Source organism: Denticeps clupeoides, chromosome 20 (genome assembly GCF_900700375.1).
Source record: "Denticeps clupeoides chromosome 20, fDenClu1.1, whole genome shotgun sequence".
NCBI classification, from domain to species: Eukaryota; Metazoa; Chordata; class Actinopteri; order Clupeiformes; family Denticipitidae; genus Denticeps; species Denticeps clupeoides.
This window is the reverse complement of record NC_041726.1, coordinates 9,092,373-9,117,436: the sequence shown is the minus strand read 5'-3', so window position 1 is coordinate 9,117,436 and position 25,064 is coordinate 9,092,373. Positions and strand designations below refer to the sequence as shown.

The 25,064-nt window shown below is 49.2% G+C and overlaps 1 pseudogene; it reads right to left on the bottom strand.

The window, feature by feature from the left end:
* Positions 1-800: 800 nt before the first annotated feature.
* LOC114770605 (transcription factor Sp8-like) lies at positions 801-2,062 on the bottom strand (annotated as a pseudogene).
* Positions 2,063-25,064: the final 23,002 nt, after the last annotated feature.

The window sequence follows — 25,064 nt, the reverse complement described above, 5'->3', positions numbered from 1 at the left end:
TGTTGAAAAATGTTTGAACAATTTTATTACATGATTTGGTCCATTTTGGAATTGGTGACCAGACTGTGTTATCGGTGTGTTTTTTTTTTTTTTTTAAATGACGTGCAGAATGAATTCCTCTGATTTTTCCTTTCGGAAATACATTAAAAACAAACTGCGTGATGCTTCATTCGGCAGCAGAATCTCTATATATATATTTCACATCACAAGGAGAAAACTAAGGCCTGCGGCTGATTGTGTTTCTCACTTTTTTTATTGTTATCGTTATTATTTCTGATCTTAAAATAAACACTCAGTTTGCACACATGAACATGCTTTAAATTATCGACCAGACGGAACACGCGAACCTCAAATCATAAATATCATTTTCAAAGTGCGACTCAAAACTTCAGAGTACAAATCGACGGCTTGATAAATAAAAAGGCGCATTTGTCACCATTCTCTCCAGCAGAGGTAAAAGAAGAGAAAAAAAACACAAGAGAGCAAAATACTTTACAAAAGAAAAAAAAAAGATAATAATCGTCACCATCATCAAATTCGATGAAGAAGAACTTTACAAACTTTCACCGAGCCGCGCTCCTCCGGTTAATTCCACGCGACACAGGCCGCCCGAAACGCACCCTGCGACATGCGCAGAAGCGGCGGCGTCGAGTCGCGTCGCGTCGCGTCGCGTCGCTCGGATGGTGTTTTTCCGCGGGCTTGTGGCGCAGTAAGTGCCGCCGAAGCAGTGTCTCGGATTCGTCTTTACGCAGGGGGTGGGGTGGGGGTGGGGTGGAGGTGGGGGGACAAGTCTCTCCGCCTCACTGGCCGTCGCACGCCGGGCTCCCCGGGACGCTCTGCTCGCTGTCGGTGTCGCTGCCCTTCTTGCCGCCGCTGCCCGGGTCGCCGGCTCCCCCGGCGGCGCTGTGGCGTCTTGACGTGCTTGCTCAGGTGGTCGCTGCGCATGAAGCGCTTGTTGCACACCGGGCAGGCGAAGCGCTTCTCGCCGTGTGCGTGCGCAGGTGGCGCTGCAGCTCGTCGCTGCGGGTGAAAGCGCTTGCCGCAGAAAGAGCCAGTTTGCAGACGAACGGCCGCTCTCGCCGGTGTGCCAGCGCAGGTGCGCCTTCAGGTGCGACGTCTTGCCGTACACCTTGCCGCAGCCCGGGATGTGGCAGCTGTGCAGCCCCTTGCGCCGCAGGCTGGCGCCCGCCGGTCCGAGCCGCTCCGCCTCCTGGCAGTTGGGGCAGTCGCAGGTGGCGCGGCCGGAGTAGCGGCGGGCGGAGGAGCGCGGGGAGCCGCAGCCAGGGGCACGGCGGGGGCGGCGGCCAGGACGGCCCCGCCGGGCCCGGAGTCCTGGTAGGGGGGCGGGGAGCACCGGGCCGCCCGCGAGCAGGTGCGGCGAGGGGCTCGCGCCGAAGGCGGAGTAGTCGGAGGCGTAGCCGCCGAGCGGGGAGGGCAGCGCGCCGCCGCCGCCGCCCGCGCCCTGCACGTCGATCCACCCGGCGCCCACGTCCCACCAGGCGGACGCGCCGCCGGCGCCCACGTCCCCCGCCGGCTTGAACCACGAGTCGTAGGGGTGCGCCACGCCCATGCGCGGGTAGATGCCCTGCAGGCCGTCCACGGAGGACGAGTGGACCTGGAGATGAAGAGCGGCTGCGCGCCCGCGTCCTGCGGCGGCGGGAAGAGCGGGTAGTCGTTCCCGAAGGGCGCGCCGGCCGCGTTTTCCGCCGCAGTTGGTGTTGTTGGTGAGGGAGAAGGCGCTGGACACCGGGGAGTCGCGGGCCGGACCGGACACCCCGAACGAGCCCAGGCTGCAGCTGCCGGGCGCCGCGCGCTTCCACGGGTGGAAACTTTTCCCGAAGGACGCGGCGTCCGGCACCGGCGACGCCGACGGGCTCGCGCTTCCGATCTTGTTGCAGGTGGCGGCGAGCATGGCGAGAGGCGTGGGATCCCAGTCTCGGCTCTTCCTGCGTCACAGAACAACAGCACAGTATCAGAAAACGCGTCCCGACGCGCGGCGGACGAGGGGCGAGTGAAGTCCGAGTAGCGCGGCGCGACTCACCCCCAGAAGCGAAGCTGCCATCGCCGTCGCGTCTCGCCCGCGGCCCGCTGCGCGCTTTATAAGTCGGACCCGCCGCGGCTTCTGCGGACGCGCTGCGCGCCGCGCTCGCGCTTTGAAGCGCCGCCGGGGGCCGCGGCGGACCAATCGGGGCTCGGGACGGATTCGGGAATGCCCGGATTCCGGCGTGACGTCACGTCAGCGCTCGCAACTTCTCTTTACTTTGCAAGAGCCATACGGATAATAATGTTAACGGTTCGTTTTATTGATTATTGAAACGTGTTGGAATTCCATGGCCTGGGTTCCTGGAAGAATTAAGTGCAGGAGGGGGTTACGTGCAGCCACCTCGACGACGATGGTGACGGTGACGATGCGGGATGAAGGGTGTTGCGGGGTGGGGCGGGACGGGTCGGCCCCGGGGTGGAGAGGGGTGTGCGCGCGAGGCGTGGAATGAACTTCGCCGCGAGTCTTCCTCCATCCTCCTCTTCCTCTCCTCCCTTCCCCGTCGGAACGACTCAGTAATAATCCAGCCACGACTGAACATTTATTCTCATTTCATTTTATTCCGTTTTTTTTTTGTTTGTATTACACACGCAAGTTAGAGAATTTTTTACTGCGTTTCATTTGAAGTTCTGATTTAATAAAAGCGTTTAATGCGGTTTTACTTAAAAAAAAAGAGACAAATTCTGAGCGCGTGTTAGATCTGTACGAATTTGCAAATAGTTTTTATTTGATAAACGAGCATGAAAATGTCCGCAAAGCGTCGCTTGTTGGATTGCTTTTAATCTCAACGAACGAAATGTGATTTCGAAGTAATCAAGTGCCCCTAAAATCTGGAATTAAATTTCTCCTCCCAGAACGCGGGGCGCGGGTTCTGTCGCGGGCGGGCGAATAAAACGCATCGATTTGCTTCTCCGGACGAGTTCGGCGGGTGTGGATCTGGGCGGCAGATGTCTCCCCCCTTTCACATCGCTCCTGTTCCCACACCGCGGTCTGAACCCGGTTCCATAAGAGCGCATTAACCCGGACCAGCCGCGCGGACAATGCGTCCCCACCGGCTCCGGTGTCACAAAACTGCGCCCCCACATCAGCTGCTTTTGTTTTTTTTTTTTTTTTTTTTGTTTTTTTACCCCAGCGCGGTAATTATCCACCACGGCAATTATCAACCCATCAAAGAGAAATCTCGCGTGCGGATTCGGGAAGCCGAGAAACGCGAGAAGTTTCCGCTTTTCAAAAAAAAAAAAAAATTTTATTCCGTGTAGGAGGATTTAAAAAAAAAAAAAATCTGCTGTGGCAGGCCGGGGGTTTAAATTATAATAACGAAACCGTAAAAGGATGGAGCGCGGTGCGCATGCGCGGCGGAACGTACAGCTGCGCGGACGAATCGTTCCGTTATCACGCGACTTAGCGGATCATACGACGTCCTCATAATTGTATAATTCGCCTTTACAGCAGACGTAGGTTCAATTATAACCCATAACTCGTCACATATATATATATATATATATACATAAAACAGAATCCCAAGGGCGTGCAGACGATAAAGACAACCAAGCATACAGCCAGCATGCAGCAGGTTTCTTCCAGTCACCCTGCTGAAGAGTTTCTATCCGGTGATCTGAGCCACTTTCCTCAGCTGTGATTCCTGTTTAATTGAGGGGCTGAGCTGCCATCACAGCAAGTGTGTGTGTTTGTTTGTGTAACAGGTCGGGTGTGTGAGTGGAGTGTAAAGTGGAGTGTCTGGATTAGACCCAACCTAAAGCTTCCTGTAATTATCCTCTCCGGGGGGTTCGGCCGCATCCAACAGCCCGAGGGCAGGAGAGGAAGTTCCTCAGAGGTCTGTCAGCGCGAGACCCACTCAGTGCTGAGTGCTGAGTGGTGTGTGTGTGTGTGTGGTGTGTGAGTGAAGGAGAAGGAAAAAAAAAGGAAAGACATGCCTGCGCATGGGATGTTTTTAATCTGTTTGATGACTGGACACTGGATTAATATTGTATTATTCATACTTTGAACGTTGCTTGAACATTCTTCACAGGTTCTACAACACCGGGGCATTACCATAAAAATGTGGGACCCATGATTACCATCCTAGATACAAAATAAATTGCCAAAGGGTTCCGTGGGCAGAAATTCCCATTACTAGGCGATGGAGGCCCGGAAACAGAAACCATAATCGGAAGCTTGCAGGTGCGATATCCCGAATCTGGGCAAAGTACCGTCCCACGCACTGCTCCCCCCGGGCGCCTTCATGGCTGCCCACTGCTGGTGATGGTTAGACGTGTGTGCTGTGCCTTCACTACTGGTCCCAGGAGACCTCACATTCAAACACAGCCATGCAAACAACACATTTCATCATGGCATTTTATCAAATCTATGGTGGAATGCCCGAGGACACGCAGGCTTCTGCTGTTGCCCTCGCTGCCCCCCCGACTTAAACACAATTAAACACCAAAATTCACCGGGTATGAAGTGTCTAGACTTTTGCTTCAGGAAAAAATATCAAGAAATCCATAAGCTTTAATTAAGCATAGCTCTTTTTATTGTTATCACATTAACTTGCAATTTTGTCCGATCTCGGCAACCTCCCCGCAGGTTTTACCAGAAACTGTCCATTACAAAAAATTGTGTGTACGTATGTATTCAGTACGCAAACACTGATCAAACGATGATTGGATTTTTTGAAGACAGACAGGTACAGTGCATACTGTACAAAACATACTGTATGGAAGAATATACTGTTATCAAATCAGCAAAGGGTCCGTCCGTGACAAAAAACACTGGGATTTATTGTTGACGCACTTATTAATAACGTAATCTGGTTGCCAGACAATTGAAGGCCGCGACAGTCACTTTCGCAGGCCACCACGTCATGACGCCCGGCGCTCAACAGGTCCCGTCTGGCCCCCTTCTCTCCTCTCGGCGCGTGTGTGTGCGTGTCATCGTTTTAATCAGCCGCCGCCGTATTTCACCACGCCGACAGGACTGGCGGCGCGCCGCGTCTCGCTCACAGGTCAACCGGGGTCAGCGGTGATCACGGGCGTTTATGAATATGTAAAGCGCGCGCCGCAAGGTCACAGGCGTTTAAACTAATTACACGAAGTCCGCCCAGACGTTCCGCGCGGCGCACACTCATGCCCTATTCATTAACATGGAAACGATATGTATACCTCTCCATGCTGCGTGTGTGTTCATCTGGTTAATGGACAGAATGTTGTGTGTGTGTGTGTGTGTGTGTGTTGTGTGTGTGTGCGTGTGTGTGTTGTTCCAGGATCTGTAGAGTTTATTTCGGTCGGACAGTGGGGGTTCTAGTAACGGGTTCCAGATCAGCGTCTGATGCATCAGCTTCCTAGTCGGACGAGGATCTCTCTGACCTCAGGTCAGTCTGGAAAACGCTGGTGTCGTGTATTACGATAGAGAGCGTGGTTGTGTGTTGTGCTTGTGACAAAGTGCGTGTGTGTAGAGGGTGGGGGATTTTCATTACTGCTCATGTAAATGTGGCATCTGATCAAGATTTATTGTGCGCGTCTGCGTGTCTGAGAGGGGACAGGGTGAGCGAGATGGAGCGAGAGATAAGAGGCAGAGAGAGAGAGAGAGAGAGAGAGAGAGAGAAAGAGAGAGGAAGATGGAGGGCGAGCGGCGCGCTCCGCTTTAATCACAGCTTTCTCTCGGCGTGGTGACAGTGGTCCCGCGGAGGCCGTTAGCGCTGCAGTCCAAGGTTAAATGAAATTGCAGTTTGTCAAATTCTCTCCTGAGAGAGCGAAGGGACAGAAGGCTCAGTGCACTGATGAATGTGTGTGTGTGTGTGTGTGTGCGTGTGTGTGTGTGTGTGTGTGTGTGATGAATGCGTGGTGCGATCAACACAAGAGCTTCATTAAGCTATCCATCACAGCGCCACTTTAACATGTCACCGCATCTGCTGTCTGGACTCCTCGCTGCACCATGACTCTCTGTGTGTGTGTGTGTGTGTATGTCTGTGTGTGTGTCTGTGTGTGTGGAATGAGAGTCAGGAGCTCCCTTCTGTGTCAGCAGGTGAGGTATTTATTGAGGGTTACGTTAACAAGCCCCAGTGTGTCGCAACATGCTGATTTTTCTCTGTTCACATAATCAGCTGACACACACACACACACACACACACACACACACAGCTCTGCTACAGTCATAAGTGTGTCTCTAGGGCTGAGCTCAGAGATAATATGGGTAATGAGTTGTGCTGATTAGACTGACAGGCTCCGTGTTCAGACCCATCGATTCTCATTGACACACACACACACACACACACACACCACTCAGTCACGTCATTAAACCGCCACCACCAATCACCGCTCAGAAGACCCCGCCACTTTACACCTGATTGATTTAATTTCCTGTTCGCCACTCATCCACGCTGTCTCCTTCATACACACACACACACACACACACACACACACACACACACAGCCCCTTTTTTTAATCACTCTTGGCTTCTGACGACTTGTAGCGTCGGCAGCTGGACTCGCATAAATAACGGTTTGCATAACGACACCGGGCATTGTTTATTATCGCACGAGCAAACGAGTGTGTGCGAGTGTGCGTATTGTGATGTATGCATTATTGTGTCTGGGTGTGCAAATATACCCCGATAGAATCCGGATGCCGGTGTTTAGGTGCGCGTGTTGTGTGTCATGTAGTTTATGTGCCGCCTATAGTAATACTTCAGTACGTATACGGTATAAATAGAAGGCGTGTGTCAGTGCGTGGGTGGGTCCTGATGCGTACCTGGAGAAAAGGTGTGTGTCGAAGATTTCCCCAGTGAGTTTTACACACGTCAGGGCTGTCAGGGCGGCCCATCTGTGAGCGGCTGGCGGCCCGGGGGCTGCGGCCCACGGCGGGGGGGGGGCCAGCGCGTCGGTGACCGATGGCGCGCGACATGATCACCGTGAACCGCGATTAAACGCGCACCGGTTCAATTAACGCCCGCCGATTAACATGAGCGCCAATGACGGCCACAGCTGGCCTGTTGTGTGTGGTGTGTGTGTGTGTGTGTAGACCAACCCGCCCAGGGTCCTCAGTATGAGGAATGCCAGAGGCCTGCGTTTTGTCCAGATGTGCGCTTTAACGCGAACGACGTGTTATAATGTTAAACGACATTGGAATCTGGTGGCGAGCCACAGACGGGTAAATAGATATGGAGAAAGCAAACCGCAGCAGCAAAGCGAGGATTAAAGAGGAGCCACGGGTTCCGTACGGATCTAAAGCGCCATCCGTAATTTACATAACAGGCCCTCGTCTGTGGTGGATAGATGGAACCTTAAAAAAATAAATTTACTGCAAAATATTCCCCTGTAGCTCAAAATGAAACGGCATCATCTCAGAACGTCCCTGATGGATCCATTTGTCAGAGGGTTGGCCGGTCCGGCGCATGAATAATGGATGCTTTGAGATCCATTTAAAAGTCAATATGAAGTTGGGGGAAAAATGACATTATGAAAACACAAAGTTACAGGAGGCAGGTTAAATCAGGGCCGCTGGGAACGGCTAGCGACACTTTTCACACTTCCTGTGTCACCGGCCATAACGTGAAAAGAAGAGAAATGAACTTGCTAGCGTCGTCACGTGGTTCCTAAAGCCCCCGTTCAGCCAGTTCAGATTCCATGGAAACTAAATCCGAAAACGCAGTTAAAAAAAAAAAAAAAAGACTGCTCTTAACGCACTAAAGCCCACTAACAGTTGGTAGGCAGTTGTACGAATCCTGAAATCAGCAGAAAATCCCAATTTCTGTCACAGGTTCTAAAGAATAAATGCCAAGGCTCATATACGCAAGTGCCGTTTGGTCCCATTTGTGAAAGCTATCAGCCATGATCATGGTTGTCTTGTCTTGAGTGTCCAACATATCCACTTACAGGCATCCTACATGATGTTGTCCTGTTCATTGTACAGAAAGTTCATCTTTTCTCTTATAGCGATCTTTACAGTATTTAAGTTTTAGTTTCGGTTAGTATAGTTTAGTTTACTGTGTAGATATACATATATATTTTTCTTTTATGATTGCATTACGGGGGGTCTGTGTGAAACATTATTTCAATACACGGAATACCGTGAATACTGTTGTACTGACAATAAACCAATCTTGAATCTTGAATCTTGAACACCTGAAAACGGTTTTGACGTTTGACTGAGTCGGGAGCATCATTTCAGCGTCTTATCCAGTAACAGCTAGTACCACTAGTAACATGTCACAAAATGATAGTAAAATGCTAATAAAAACTAACCATAGACTTCATTTGTACAACAAGAACGTGAAAATGTTCTTATACCCGGTTGGCATCGAACTGGCTGTACACAGCTGTATTGTACTGTATTGTGTGTAACAGGAACAATGTTTTTTTTTTGTGTGTGTCGAGTTACGGCTTCATCGAGCCGCAAGCAGAGCGCAAGGTTTTCACTGTACCGTGATCATTCACATTTCAATAAACTTTTACTTTGTCCACGTCTGTTTTCAATAAAGTTTTGTGATTTATTGCGGAAGCGTCCCTTTATCCTACCCGCTGATAATTGGATGCTTCTGAAAGGATGAGTTTTATTGATTGGGCCCGTAGTCGCGGTGGTGTGCGAAGGAGTTCTTTTTTTTCTCAGAAAGGCTTTCACCGGCGCGAGTTTGGCGGCCGGATCAATGCCTGTGAATCAGCCGCCGCTGCCCGGTTTATTTGCCCACGTCTGCTCTGATGGATGGACAGACAGGAACCTGTAATAGTTCACAAGATTTTTGTCACTTGTGTCACCGGCTCACCAATTAATCACTTCCTCCCGGGGATCCAATAATATCTGCTCTGTCGAAGGGGGCGGAGCATGAATAATTACGAGTGGCTCTTTTATTTGTTTGTTTCTCCACCTGTCTGTCAGGGCCGATTGTTTATTATGTTGTCCACTGCAGCCCATCGGCTGGTTTACTGCTGAAGTGCAGCCGTCCAGCCTAATAAATAAACTTATAAACATATGAATGGCATGAGGGAAGTATATATAAATATATATATGTGTGTGTGTGTGTGTGTGTATATATATATAAATATATATGTGTGTGTGTGTGTGTGTGTGTGTATATATATATGTGTGTGTGTGTGTGTATATATATATATATGCGTGTGTGTGTGTGTGTGTATATATATGTGTGTGTGTGTGTGTGTATATAGTTCTCCCCCATTGTTTCTCTGTGTCAGTACAAATTCAGATCGCTGGATCAACAAATTTACAAGTGATACAGATAATGGGGCAGTGGTGGCCTAGCGGTTCAAATCCCAATCCGCTGAGGTGCCACTGAGCAAAGCCCGTCCCCACACACTGCTCCCCGGGCGCTGTCATGGCTGCCCACTGCTCACTCAGGGTGATGGGTTAAATGCAGAGGACAAATTTCCCTGTGTGCATCTGTGTGCTGGTACTGCTGTGTATCACATGTGACAATCACTTCACTTTATTATTATTATTATTAATTTATAGGTAAAACAAATAAAATTACGTAACAGGCGTCCCCTGGGCGAATAGGACCCAGCACACGTGAAATGGGTGCCACCTTGCTAGCTCACGGGCACCCAGGAGCCACGTGAGGACTTTTGAGGAGCCTTAATTCCGTATATAGGTCAGAGTAGTAAACCATGTAGGATAGCGTACCGCGTAATGGTCACAAGGGTCCTGTCCACAGCTCCCCAGGGCTTTGTGGGTAATAAAGTGACTGCAGCAGATGGGATTGGGGCAGTTAGGGACAGTTTGATTTTCCGGAATGCTTTCTGGTACAGCCGAGTCACGTGATGGTGGTGTCGGTGTCCTGATCAACACACGGAACTAGTAGTAACGGAAGTAGTAAGTACCGGAAGAGATGCAGTGTGTGTGTGTGTGTGTGTGTTATACATGCATTTTCCCCCTGGAGGAATGTGTGTTTGCAGAGCGCTGATTGGTGTGTAATGGGCCGTATGTTTGTAAGAGGCTTACGGGGGGCGGGAGGTCGCGTCTGATGAAGTTCTGGAACGAAGCCGTTGTTCTCACAGGAACAGGTGTCAGCCGATAGCCTGAAATTAGCCGCTATTGTCACTAATCCTCCTCCTGGGCCAGGCCGAGGGGGCGGGTCGGGTCAGGGTGGGGCCGCTGTCCTTCCTGGACGATTTATTTATACAAGGACTGCCCACAGAGGGTCGGCCTTTCACCATGCAAGTGTCTCACATCATGCACGGTATTTCCGTGTCATTTTATCAACATTTCCACAAAACAACAACACTAACTCTTATTGGCCAGAAACGAGAGCTCCAGGTGTGACGCTGTCGCGTGATTACTGGCCCGGGGGCGTCGCCGGGCAGGAATTGACAGCTTCGGCGCGGCGCTCTTTATTTTGTTTCCGCGGCGGGTGGGCGGCGGCTCTCTCGCACCTTCACCAGCCGCTCCCTCCGTGAGGCGTGATGGAGGAAGCACATTAAGGCTAATTGTGAAAAACAGTGGCAGGCCGCGCCCGCCTGTCATCACGTCGATACGCACGTTGTCAATTTCCTCCGCAACTTTGTACTTTTCTTCACTCGCTGCTACACACACACACACACACACACACACACACACACAAATCTTTTTTTTAGAGCTGTCGAAACACACGCAATGTGCCACCGGGCTGAGGGGGAATTTCCCAACACCATCCGGCTCCGGCGGAGGACACGGGGGGCTCTGTCCTTCTTCGGATTCCCAAGGGAACGCTTGTAATCCCCCATGAGCGAAGCCCGCGCGGCCTTTTCCTCCGACTTCCTCCAATAAAGGTGGCCCGCCGAGGTTAATTCACGCTGTGACCAAACCGATTATCCGACAAAAACCGAGGCGGCGGCCTCCCGCCGGGCGGCTACTCAGGCCAGGTTATCTGCCGCGGAGCGCGGCCATTGTTCGGCGTGAAAGAGGCCGATCTGAGCGATTAGCCCGCAGCGACCGCCTGTGATCCGCCTCGTGTGAAAATCTCATCAGCGCCCACCCCCCCCCACTTCCTTTCTCAGGGCAGGATCTGCGCCCTGACGGACAGTGATGGAGTGGCGGCGGGAAAGGCCCGGCTTGTGGCCGCGACGTGTGTGTGTGTGTGCGCGGGGTGGCGCTCCTCCGCGAGTAAAGGACAGGAGGGTGCCGGCTGCTGTGGAGCTGGAGGCTCAGCTTCTGTCAATGTTTATCCTCCCCCCTCCCTCCCTCCCTCCCTCTCTTCTTCGCTCTCGCCCTTGACTTCCACTTCAGAAAATTGATGCCCCTCTCGAGCTGCGCGGGGACGAGTTGGCAGGTAATACTTAGCATGATAACTGCTCAGATTTCATCAGACGCCTGCCTCCCGCTCCCTCTCTCGTGGAGATTGCTTGTCGGCGGAGGAGCGGGCCGCACCTCGCTGGCCCGTGATGAGGGAGCCAGGGGGGTCGAGGAACTGGGAAAAGCAAAAGGTGCCGGAACGATCGGGGTCATGGAGTTGGGTTAAGAAATGGCGGCCTGACTAAACTCTGCATGGTTGTCATGGTACCAGTAGAACACCACACACGCACAAACACACACAAACACACACAAAACTTTCTAAAACCCACACTGTAAAAGTGGAAGGTGCACAAACTGTTATTAAGTGCTATTTACCAGCCATGCATGGGCATCTCAGCGTGAAAAGGAAATCGCGTCTCTCCCACGATGCACCGCGCCTCCGCGAAACCCTCGGGCGCGCGGAGTCAATAGTGGACGCGCACGTGAATAATGGCGTAATAATTACGCTCACAAAAGAATCGCTCATCTTTTATTTTTTTTTGTCCGCGCGCGCTGACGGATCGCGCTGCGAACGACGCGCGGCTATTGATCGCGGTCGCCGCGGACGTTTCCTCTTCTCATTTTCTTTTCTTGTTGTTGTTGTTGTTGTTGTGTTGTGTGTGTGTGTGTGTGTGTGTGTGTGTTTTGTTAAGAGTCTGCAGCGTGGGAGCTGATGCATCATCGCAAGAGGCGTTTACAGGTTTACAGGATCCGGAGGAAGAAGGGTCAGAGGTCACGATGCCGCCCGCCATCGTTATATAAAGACGCTCGTGTCGACTGGTGGGACAAGAATGTTGTACTTTAATGAAATGAAGATCTTAATACGTTGCCAATGGGAGAATGGTGGCTGACTGACTAGTTTTTGTGAATCGTTAGCCACAAGGCTAAAGTTTCCTCATTCAGGCACCCAAGCAGCATCACTTACTGATGTGCATCGCACGAAAGGTCAGGGGTTGCGAAGCATCTTGGGTGGAGAATACAACACTATATACAGTACAGGCCAAAGGTTTTGACGCACCTTCTCATTCAATGTGTTTTCTATATTTTCCATGACCATTTACGTTGGTAGATTCTCACTGAAGGCATCAGAACTATGAATGAACACATGTGGAGTTATGTACTTAACAAAAAAAGGGTGAAATAACTGAAAACATGTGTTTATATTCTAGTTTCTTTGCTCTGATTACTGCTTTGCACACTCTTGGCATTCTCTCGATGAGCTTCAAGAGGTCGTCACCTGAAATGCTTCTCCAACAGTCTTGAAGGAGTTCCCAGAGGTGTTTAGCACTTGTTGGTCCAGCTCACCCCAAACCATCTGGACTGGGTTCAGGTCCGGTGACTGTGGAGGTCAGGTCTCCACTTTTTTTGTTAAGTACATAACTCCACATGTGTTCATTCATAGTTTTGATGCCTTCAGTGAGAATCTACCAACATAAATGGTCATGAAAATAAAGAAAACACATTGAATGAGATGGTGCGTCCAAACATTTGGCCTGTACTGTATATATAAAACGATGTACACAAACGCATCATATTTATTTGTATCTAATATCATTTCCACTCATTTTTTAAATTGATTATGTGTGTGCGCGTGTGAAATATGGCCTTTGTCTTGAGAGGGTGGAGTCCGTGGTTAATTAATGAATGCCAGGGCTCGTCGGTTTGTTTTATCTGTTTGTTTATTACTGTAATGGATTTGTAATTTTCCGGATTGACCACATGAGCCCAAGAAGATTCCCGTCACACACACTCATACGTGTGTGTGTGTGTTGTGGTCCCCAGTTGTCGTCATTTTTGCCACAGCCTGTAGAAAATGTCAGAGTAATTGCCGGTCACTCCCGTGTTAAAGGACGCTGGGTAATTTTGTGCAGGTTGCAGGTGCATCCATCCTCACTTCCTTCATCCCCCATCAGCCTGAGCGTTGTTTCTCCCCCCACCCATCGTCTCTGAAAGTCTGTCTGGCTTGCTCTCTCTCTCGCACTTCCATTTTATTGCTGACATGTTTTTTTTCTGCACTTATGTTAATTGTTGGCATTTCCCAGGGCATTCTGGGAAGTCCGGGTGAAGAATCGTGGGGTGCCACTCCGCCAGTTCGTATTTTCAGCCCTGGTCCATTTGGCCCGTAGAGCCCAAGGCAGGTAAATTGCACCTTTCAGACGCTCTCATTAGCGGCCATTTGCCAGTGGCCGGCTGGCCCTGTCTGCGCCGATTACCCTCCCGGGCATCTCATGGTTATCGCCTTACCCCTTCACCCTCCGCTCCTAGTGGCTCCTCACCTTTCCAGCTCCTCATCTTCGTGTTCTCCACGAGATGCTCTGCGGCGGATCTCACTTTTAAATTAAACAAGCTTTTACCTTCTAATACCATCGTACTCTGCAGGGTCTCTCTGCCCGTCTCATTCTCTCTCTTACCTGTCTTCCTGTCTTCCACGCTCTAACACTCTCTGCTCTTTCCTCTCACGATTGTATTTCTACCCATCCCTCTGTCATCCCCCTATGTCTCTCTCTCTCTCTAATGATGGACGCTTCTGTATTCTCTCTTGAGTAGGGCGGGTGGTGGGGACTTGACAGTCACCATTTCTTATGAGCCATTTTAGAGGTCTGTACTGGAGGCGTGGAAGGTCCTGGTGGTGCAGTGATCACCGAGGCTGGGTCATGGACCTTGGGTGCTCGAGCAGACTACTGTCCTTCGCCCATGGTTGGTGTCAGCTGGGCTGGGTTGAATTGGGGTCACATTTCGGGCTCCTGTCTGGCCAATCTGAAGTACGAGAGTGGTTGTGGCATCAGTTTGCTTGCTGGGGCAACCGGTGGTGCTGGCATGTGGACGTGCGGACCATCTTGGTGGATCCTGTAGCAGAAGGTTGCCGGTTTGAATCCCGATCTGCCAAGGTGCCACTGAGGTGCCACTAAGCAAGCAACCGTCCCCACACACTGCTCCCGGGCGCCTGTCAGTGGCTGCCCACTGCTCACCAAGGGTGATGGGTTAAAAGCAGAGGACACATTTTGTTGTGTCACCGTGTGCTGTGCTGCAGGTGTCTCACAATGACAATCACTTCAACTTTCACTTCCGATGCTCAGGATTTTTTGGGCCGGACTTTCCCCCCAAAGGCTGGTGACACTGTACAAAACAGGGGACAACTGTAGCTACAAACAGACATGTGGTGCAACTTGATCCGAGTGTGTGGTGGGTTGTCTTTTTTGGGCAGGCGGATGAGATGCTTCCTCATTTCTTTGTTTGTGTCCCTGGATGTTTTTTTTTTTGTCCCCAGTGGTTTGTAGCACTGGGTGGAGAGTGTTTCTTTTTATGACGTTTGTTTTGGGACAAAATACTCTGCAGGGTTTGAAAGATCGGACAGAAAAATAAGAGGATTGGCCAGGGTACAACCAATCTCACCGCTGTGTTTAGTGGTGGCACGTTTGCATGTGGAGTATGAAGATCTACAAATTGGTTGGGAAACTGACTGCTTTTTTTGGACATTCAGGGGTTGCAAGAGGTGCACACTTAACAATCTTGGAAATCTCTGAAAATAATTATTTTTTTTTTACTTTTACTTTCGTTGGTTTTGTTAAGTCTTTGTTTTTGTAATTTCACTGTTTGGTAATAAGGAGGTGACACATCTAGGCTCACCTGGACTAGCTTGGTGATGCCAGTTGACAGGTGTGTGTCTTTTTATATTTCATGAAGGCGATTCGCCTTTATGTCCTGTTTCTGTTCCCGGAACATCGTGGCATTTTTGTTTTTTTCTGGTGCCTGTTCCTTTGTACGTGACAGGAGAATTATTATATTTATCTTGCTACCTGTACCTCTTTACTTGTATTTCTCACAGTCGCTATCTGTCTCTCTGCTTCTATCTCTATCTCTACCTTTATCTCTCTCAGCTTCTGTCTGTCTCTCTGCTCTATCTTCACTTGGATCTCTCTTTCTTCCTGTATCTCTCTCAGCCTCTGTCTTTCTCTCTCTGGTCTTTCTCTCTCTATCTATATTCCTCTCAGCCGCGGTCTGTCTCTTTGGTCTCTCTCTGCTTGTATCTCTCTCTCTACCTGTTTCTCTCTCAGCCTGTAACTCTCCCTGCCTTTTTGTCTCTTCTCCCTACCTGTATCTCCCCATCACCTGCTTTTGCTCTCTCTTTCACCTGTCTCTATCTTTCTTCCACCAGGTGAGACATCCTCTCTAATCTGACTTCCATAAAATGTATGTGTGTGTGGATTATGTGGTGTGAGTGAGTGCACGTGTGTGAGGATTGATGGAGGTACAGAATAATCAAAACTCATCCCTCCAACATGACATCTGATCAAACCATGATCTGAACCATGTGTGTGTGTTGAGAACAGATGACTGTGTCCTCTGTAAAGTGTTAGTGTGTGTATGATTTATCCGGTCTTGCTGTCCTCCGCCCTGACTGTCTGCTGTCTGTGGGTCATTAGTAGGTTTTGGTCCCTGGAGGCGTTGGCCCCACGGCTGGTCCCAGTGGAACAGACTTACAGATGAGCTTGCAGGGGCAAAAGGTCAGATGTGTGTGTGTGTATGTGTGTGTGAAAAGGAATTGCATTAAATTGATTATTTGTACTTAATTAGGCAAATTCCCTCCCTTTCACTGTGTGTACTGTAATTGAATTGTGTGTCTGTTTTACAGTCCTCAGAGGAACACTGAGGGTTCTAACAGAGTGGTTCCTGTCTGGAGGATAAGTGGGGGTCATATAGCTGTCTGCTGGTACAGTATCCCACTGAATTACGACCCCGGTGTGACCAGTAGTGACCAGTAATGACAGCCGAGTCTGACCCGTCTGGCCCTCATGAGAGAACGCTCTGCTTGTGCTTCTTGTCGAGATTTGTGGAAGGTTTTTGGACTAGGAGAGTAGAAAGCTGGTTCTACGTGCTCGGAGCAGCAGTGAAGGAACGCTCCCCGTGTCCCCTGGGAGGTGGCAGTGTCTGCAGGTGGTTGTCACGTCTCTAATTGGCTGATGTGCCCCTCCGTGGCGTGAAATTGTGTTCATTAGGAAGCCGAGGGTCAACACAAGGACCCCTGGGAGCGCAGGAAGAGTGAAAAGCCACTCACATGGTCCCTCTGGTACGTCTCAGTTACCGCTGCCCGGGGGACGGCGGCGGGTGGGCGGGGCCGAGAGCGTTCCACCCGACTGGGGTCTCCATGGACGTCAGCGTGCGGGGCCCAAGCAGTCGGGGCCGTAAAGCACAGCTTTAACCCCCTTAACCCCCCTCCAGTGCCACAAATTTAATGGGCTGAAGAAGTCAGTTGCCGTCGCTCCTTGAGTGTGTGTGTTGTGTGTGTCGTGTGTTTGTAAAAACTTCCGACGCCCGAGGGCACGCGCTACAGGAAGCAACAAGTGGGATTAGGAGGGCAGGGAGGAGAGGGGAGGAGAGGGGAACAGAGGGGGCGGGCGGAGCTGCCGACGGATTAGTGTTTAGATGCTGCAGAGGCCATTGACGGGGGGAGGGGGGGGGGAAGAGGAGGAAGAGAGGAGGAGAGTGGACGGGCGGACGGGTTCCATGCTGCGCGCCCCGCAAACGATCCCCATCTCCAGCGCTGCACCAGAACTCAGATGCCGTGCCTCTTTGTGCCCCGCGGGTCACAAACTCAGAGGGTCTCTGGTATCAATCAACACCCCCACCCCATCCAATCCCATCCTTCTCTCACTTTCGGCAGCAGCTGAATGAAAGAATGAATGGGTGAGTGAGTGAATGAATGAAAGCAGCCTGTGAAGCGACAAGCCGGCCCGCTTTTCACCGCGGGACTCCCATTCAGCGCGTTCCAAAGACCCCTGCCCCCTCCGACATTCCCTGCCAGGAACCTGCGGGGAGGGCAGGTTTTTTTTTTGATGGGGGGGGGGGTGACCCTCCGGTCCCCTTCTTTTAAAAGAGGAGAAAAGTCACGTCTTCTACAGCCATGCAGAGCATCTCCACTGACATACTAATGCATCTTGACAAATTCCCGATAATAATATTATTGAAATATTATTTTTTGATGATTATGGCTGGTGGCTCATGAAATCTGGAATACAGTTGTATATATAAAAAAAATCTGTACAATAAATTTTTTTTATCCATATTCTCATTTGGAAACGCTTTATTATCAACAACAGGAGCCTGTTTCTGCAGGATGAAATTAAATTAAATTCTAGTTCAGGAAGCATCAAATGAGTGGCACTGATCATGTGACCCCCTTTGGTGACATCACCTCACGCGAATCGTCACGTTGATCATTTCTTTTCATTTGATAAGAACTGGGGTGTTCGTGTGTTCTGATTATGATTAGAGGAACGTTCGGAGCTCCGTTGTGGACGTGGTGGTGGGTTTGTTGTTGTCCCATACAGGGCGGAGCTGCGGTGGCCAGCTGGCCGCAGCGGCACTGACCGTTCATATGGATATGTATGGTAATGGGGAACCTCGCTCCACAGCCCCACAATGGGGAGCTGTAAAGGGCGCGTCAGGCTGGAGAGGACGGGGCGGCGCTCTCTTCAGTCCTCAATGGGGGGGGGGCTCTCATTATCTGTGACAGTCTTGAGGTAGTAGTAGTAGAGGTTCCAGAAACACACACACACACACACACACACCGGGTTGCTGCACTCAAAAGGCGCCTGTCTGATTCTTAAACACCTCCTAAGGCCCACAGGTGTTGTCGTGTTCTGATTGGTCAGTTTCTGACATGCCGCTTTGTTGCCAAATATGATGGAGGTCAGAGGTCAGTCCTCTCATGACTTTGACTCCAATATCGTCTGAAATCTGCAGAGTATACGTGCCTGTGAGTCTGTGAACTCTCCACTGTGTGTGTGTGTGTGTGTGTGTGTGTGGTGTGTGTGTGTGTTTTTTACAAGCCTGTTGTTCGGTGCTAAAGGCACTTCAGCCCTTGCGGGCAGGCCTCCCTCGTGCCTGTCTCTCCTCTGGCACGCTAGTGATTGAGCAATACACCCACACACACACTAAGATTAGTGCTGAGTTTTCGGCGTTATGATAATTCTGCTCAGTGCACGTGGGCTAACAGCCGCTGCAGCCCTTCGGTTAAATTGAGCGGAAAAAATGCCGCCTCGCTTTTTATGCTAATTGAGCGACAAAGACTCCAAAACGGCAAGGAGCGTCCAGATCTGTTCGGCATGGAGAATCCGTCCAGGAGTCGTTTTTTAACAGGGATTTTCTAAACAAATGTTGAATTTTTTGGAGAGAGGTCAGCTCATTTGACCTCAGCATGAGACACCACTGTCCCATAATGCACCTCCCCTTTCCAAAATACGCCCCCCCTCCACGTCCCAGCTGGGCAGGTTAATGGTTAATGGACCGGCCCACTGGGGGCCTGCAGCTTGTTGGCGCCTATTCAGCCTTCAATATAAAGGAGGGGAATAATTCAGCCATTTACTGCATCTGCCTGATTAAATAATCATTTACAGAATTTAGATCATCTCTGGTCTACGCACTCACATTTTTACCAAACACACGCAATGGTTTTACACACATTTAGAAATAAACAAATGCTTTTTAAATAATTTACACTAATGTGTGTGTGTATGTAATGTAATGTAAGTTAAGTTGGACAACGGGGACGCGATCCTGAAGGTTTATGCTGAACGCTTTCTTATCATTCACTCATGTTAATGAGCATCTCATGAAGCGGCTTTTGATGATGACGATAGTGAACAAAGCAGCTATGAAAGTAAAAAGGAGGAAAAACAGATTCATCAAACATACTTCACTTTCTCCTCATACATCAAATAATAAATATGTTTTCATTGGATTCTTCAAAATTGCTCCATCTTCGTCCCATAACGAAGGGACAAACTTTTGACTGGATGTGTAGATAAAAAAACTGCTCTAATTTGTACAGTAGGAGTATATTTATAATAGTATATCTTTAAATATGTATATTGTTTTAATTAGCAATTGATCCCATTGAAAACAGGATAGACTCATTAAGCAGAACACCACAAATGCACGACAACATAAAAATGTAAAATGTTACATTTATTGAATATATTTTGATCTACTCCCATTTCATTTTACAGTTCACTTCACATAAAGATAAGCGTCAGTGAACATATATTTGTTAATATAACTTACACTCTACAATAATTTAACCCATGGGCAGTGGTGGGGTGGATCCAAAATCCTGATCCGCCACAGTGCCACTGAGGTCCCCTTGATCAAGCTACCGTCCCCACACACTGCTGCCGGGAGCCCTTTCATGGCTGCCCGCTGCTCACTGAAGGGTTGCGTCACTGTGCGTGTGCTGTGTGCTGTGCTGCTGTGTTACAATGACAAAAACAATCACTTTTATTATGAATTCACACCAGGGGAATTCCCACCCAGTACATATTAAAAGTAGTATATTGCACACAAATAAACATGTAATGCGTAAGTAATTAACTACTGACTAGATATTAGAGAAACAAACTGTCCCTCCCTAACTTCATTCAATTTTAATGACAGGGTGGACAAGGCACAAGATCATTTTGACATTCAGAGAAAGAAGATTGCAGCAGTGATGTACTGCAGTGGGTTGTTTTATGACATAGTTTATCATACACATGCTTACATTTTTATATAAGGAGAAATATCAATTATACTCAAATAAAAAACACTGAATATAAATGTTTTGTATTTTACTAGAGATGCATTGATCGATCGGTAAAGGAATTGAAATTGTGCATGATTCAGCATGATCAGACAAAGGTAAGTGCGCATACAGATATGCTAAAATTATGAGGTGACTTTTGGGACAGAAGCCAGTTTCAGACTGAATGCGACATGCACTTTTCGCTTTCAGAACGAACTGTAACATCAGACATCCAGTGAAAGTGGGTTTCAGTTCGAAAAGTAGTTCTATAGGTATCACATGCTATTTCTATAGGTACCACCCCCTGGGCTATATATCAAGAAAAGTTTAAACACATACACCACTTTTCCTAGTTTCGAAGTTAACCCAGCTAGTAAACCAGCTAATGATGATAAGGCAACTCCTACATTTCTTTGGATTGATAATGCTAAAAATAATAATTTTAATAATTTCCTAGAATGATTATGCCTCAGCATGAGCAGTTTTGATAAGTGTGAAAGGAAGCATGCGAGTGATCCAGCTTACTTCCAACTTTCACGCTTCATAACAGCTGTGCAGTGGTTGGTAGGGCCAGTGGTTGGCCTAGCGGTCAAGCAAAGCACCGTCCCCACACACTGCTCCCCGGGCGCCTGTCATGGCTGCCCACTGCTCACCAAGGGTGATGGTTAAAAGCAGAGGACACGTTTCACTGTGTGCACTGGGTGCTGTGCTGTGGTGTGTCACGTGTGACAAATAATCACTTTCACAGCGTTTCAGTGTATCCTTAATCATGTTCAGACATTTTACTCGCCACACAATGTCAGCAGCAGGTCTGTGAGTAAATGTACTTTAACTGTAAAAACGAAAGCGCTGTAGAACGGTAGAGAACCGTAGATCTCTGTGCTAAATGACCTTGTGTAATACGGGAAAGTGGGTGTGAGAAAACAATTAAGCTTCCACATGAGAATTAAATAAGCAAATCATGCAGTGAGACCTTCTCACCTCCAGCCAACGCCTGCTGGGAAAAATAGGACCACACTCAGTGTGTGTGTGTGTGTGTTTGTAGATTTCAAATGATGCTAATGTTTTTTTTTTTTATGCTTTAAAGTATCAGCACAGGCCGATGTTTGACGTCACTCTGACCATGTTCCTCGCCATGAAACATTTCCTGTTTTGTCACGTTTGTTCTCCACTGTTCCGCCTGGTTGCGGGAAAGAATCCATTTTCAAATATTTCCTTCCACCTGATGAATAAAAACATCTTTCCTCATCACCGCGGGCCGCTGCTGTAAATATGAAGTGTGTGGTGGTGTGCAGCATGGTGCCGTGCGGCAGCGGCCGGTTATTGATGGCGGGAGGAGAGGAGAGTCGCCCCCGGCCGGGACGTTTGATGGGGATTTATCGCTCCGGATCCCTCCAACAATTTCATCAAAAGCCCATTGGGTGCAGCAGCTTCCCCCGACCATCAATCACAGCAGCAGAGAGCAGAGGATGAGTGAGGAGATCAAGGGTCACTCACACACACACAATCATGTACACTCGCACACATACAGTATTTTAACAAACATGCTGGGGTTTTTTTTTGCGGTGCCGAACAAGATGTCAGATTCAGACGTTCACCAATCAAATTCCTTGAATAAAATTGCTGATAATCTGTCTGCATGCTTGGTTTGGTGATGTGAGGTGTGCTGAAGGTGCCGTGAGCCACTGTTATTACATGCTAGGAAACTGGAGATGAAAGCATCAGGGCCAAGCTTGTTCAGGGTTGCCAGATTGGGCAAATTTGACTTTTTGAAAAAGCAAAAAGGTAAGATTTTTGGTCGATTTTTGGATGATTTCTGGCTGAAATAACAGGGCTTGCACTAATTTGTGCATGTGAAGTATTGACAGGAGGGGGTTTAAATGGTCCATAATGAGGAAGTAGGGTGTATGAGAGCTGTCGATCGAGCATATAGCCATATAATTACACTCCAACTAAAAACAGCTTCTGGTCTCTATCTGGAAAATTTTGTAAATAACGAAGACGTGAACAAGGCCCAGCGCAACACCTGCTACATAGCGCTTTGAAACACACATATGCTCAGCCCACAAAAATTACACTAGTTCACTTCATGCAAGATCACCTTCAGCCATAACCATGGCGATTGGTGATGGTCGTCGTCACACGACTGCAAGAGGAAAGATGCAGGTGGACTTTACATTTTGTAAAGTGTGTGTGTGTGCAAGCAAAATAATTTCACACACTGACTCATGTTCAGCTTCCTCCACACACAAACTCACACACACTTACTGGCACTTCAATCATACATTTACTGGCACTTCAAAACACACACAGTTGCTCTCACCTGACCACTTGTCCCTCGCCTGAGGGGGACATAAAAGGTCTCCTTTCATCTGCAGCTCAGTCGCTTGGGAAATTTATCGCTCACCTGACGCACCTGGTCGACTTCGGCGGGCGGCGTGTGAACGCGGCCGTGCGTCTCCGCGCATCCACCGGGCGGAGGAGCCCGTAGCCAGTGGGTCAGACAGGCATCTGGAGGTCTGGCGTCAGGGTCGCCCTGCCGGGCAAGACCGGTCCTGCCCGGCACTTAACCCCGGCGGAGATCAGAGCCTCGCCTCTTATCAGCCATCTTTACGACGCGCTGCACCCTCCACTTACAGCTCCCTGCTTCTCCCGGGCCTGTTCCCTCCCCTCGGCCCGTCACTGACCAGTCAGCTTCAAAGGCCTCAGAATTCCCACCAAAACTCACTTCCAGCTACAATTACGTTCTGCCATTCGTCACACGGCGTTCATCTCTGGTCCCGAGTTTTGGTGTCTTTGCCGGTTTCTGCAATTTGAGTCAATCACATTTATCTGTGGAGTTTTGTTTACGATGTACAGTGGCGCCAAGTGGCCAGGAGGAACTTCCTGAGCTGAGAAATGGGGGAACCCGTCATCCCCTGGTCACCACTTGGTCACCCTGGGTCGTCCAGGCGACCACATCCAGGGATTGTCGGCATAGTGAGATTGTTTGCGGTGTCCAACGTCTCCCGGACTCTTTAATCATCTCCGCGGCGGACGGAACATTCTCCGGCGGGACCCTCCTAACTGCAGATTTGCCCGCAGCGCCGGATGATGAGGCAGACACGGCACCACAACGGCGCGAATGATCAAGGTTACGCATCTCAGATAATAGAACAGTCCCGAGATTGATTGGGACAGCGGCGGGGCCCGCAAACATGGCCGCCGGCGAGGGGCCTGACAAGACGTATGGCTGCAGAGAAATTCTGAGAGAACGTCCACGAGATCATTATCTGCGCAGAGCGCGCGCCGCGTGCTCGTGGAACAGGGAGAAGCGGAAAGAAAAATGAAAGTGGTTTTAATAGAGCGGTTCTCATTGGGACAGAAGACAGACCGGCCAGGAGGACGGCAGATTTTCATCATCCCGCGGCCCCGGAATTTATCTAAATCCATTTCACTCCCTGCCGGGTTCCGAACTGTCTCTGCTGTTCCGAACAGAACCTAGAACATAGAATTCAATCAGTACTGATTACATTATTTCACCAAGCAAGAAACTGTTAAATTACATATGTACTTTTCTGTCTCATGTATTATATGCATTTATTTTTTCATTACTTAAATTTTTTTAGGCATAGACTAAAAACATTTGAGCCATAAATGATTAACATTTCTGTATTTATGAAGGCGTTAGAGGTGTATGTATCGTGCTTGGTGTTTTATTTAATGTTACTGCCATGTATTATAAATCCCACTTTGCTGACATTGTACTGAGTAATATGTACATTTTGCAACTGTACTAATAAAAAAACTTTCCCTCCGGCCACTGACCGCCACGCCCGCTGTAGCTGTGCCTTGGCACGGTCGCCGCTAATTTTCAATATGGTGACTGTAATGGCAACAGGGATTTGAAAGTTTTTTTTTCCGACGGCCTCCTGAACCCCATCTGTTCCTGCCTCTCTCTCTTTTGAAGTGTAGTGAGTTGCATTGGGGCGAGCTGCGTGTAATTAGTCGAGTTTTCTCTGCCCTTAGCATCACAATGGGCACTTAACTCGTGAAAAGCCGCCATTGTCTCCTGATTGCACACTTGCCCCGTCGTGCCGACAGCAGATTGGCTCCTTTGTTGGGGTCGGTGGCGAGGTGGAAATGTGCGTTAGGGACACCCCTGGCCCGCGTGGTGGCTGCTCTGCTGCTCTGATTGGTTGATGGTCCTTCCTGAAGGTTCAGGTACTCCGTACATATCGACCGTACGTCATTTTAAAACTTGGATAAAGATAAAATATTGACCCAACTTCGAACAATGAAAAGCAGGAAAGTTTTTTTTTTCTGGTTGTGTTGCTTTATTTGCATCTTTAAACTCGAAAAGTTACTAAATGTTCTCTGAACATGAAACGTACCCTCCTGCAGACAAAGTAAGGTTGTCGTGGTAACGTCTGGTGGAGCTTTGATTGACGTTGTCGGTGCGGCTGCTGTTGCCCTCATTAGCATTTTCTGGTTTTACGAGCGTCTGTCTGCATCCCGCCTGGCGACCTCACTGCGGGTCATTACCTGTGCAGGGGTCACTTTGGTTCCCGCGGCGACCTCACCTCAACTTGGGCAGTGATGTTTCTGCCCGACTGGGCGGGGCATCATCCCCTGTCCCTTCCTGTGTGGGTGAGGCTTCAATAAGGTCGCAATTCCAGACGTAGCGTAAATTCCGCAGGTCAGCAGACCTTGGTGTTTGGGAAGTGTGCGGCGGCGCCGTGTTCCCATGACGACGCATGGCCTTTCTCATGCTTATGCAACAAGAGCGGCTGGTAACGAGATGTGATGAGAGGTTTTTGTTGCTTGTTTAATTTCCAAATTGAATTAAATCAAATGTGGTTACGGCGACAAGCGAGGCTTTATGAGGCAGAACACACACTCAGGCGATCAGTGAGATTATGCTGTTCCGCACCCTGGTGTGTGTGCGAGAGTTTGTGGGGTGTGAGTGTGTATATACAACATAACACACCTGTTCTGAACACTTCAGATTTGTGGTGTGTGTGTGTTTCTGTTTTTATGGTGCTGACAGAACAGGCTGACGGTCGCTCATCTCTGCTGTACAGACAGACACACCCTGTCGAAAAACACACTCGCGCGCACACACACACACACACACACACACACACACAATTATAGAACCACATGCATTTAAATATAGAACACTGTGCATTTAAAAAGAATCAGCGTTTTTTTTAATATAGA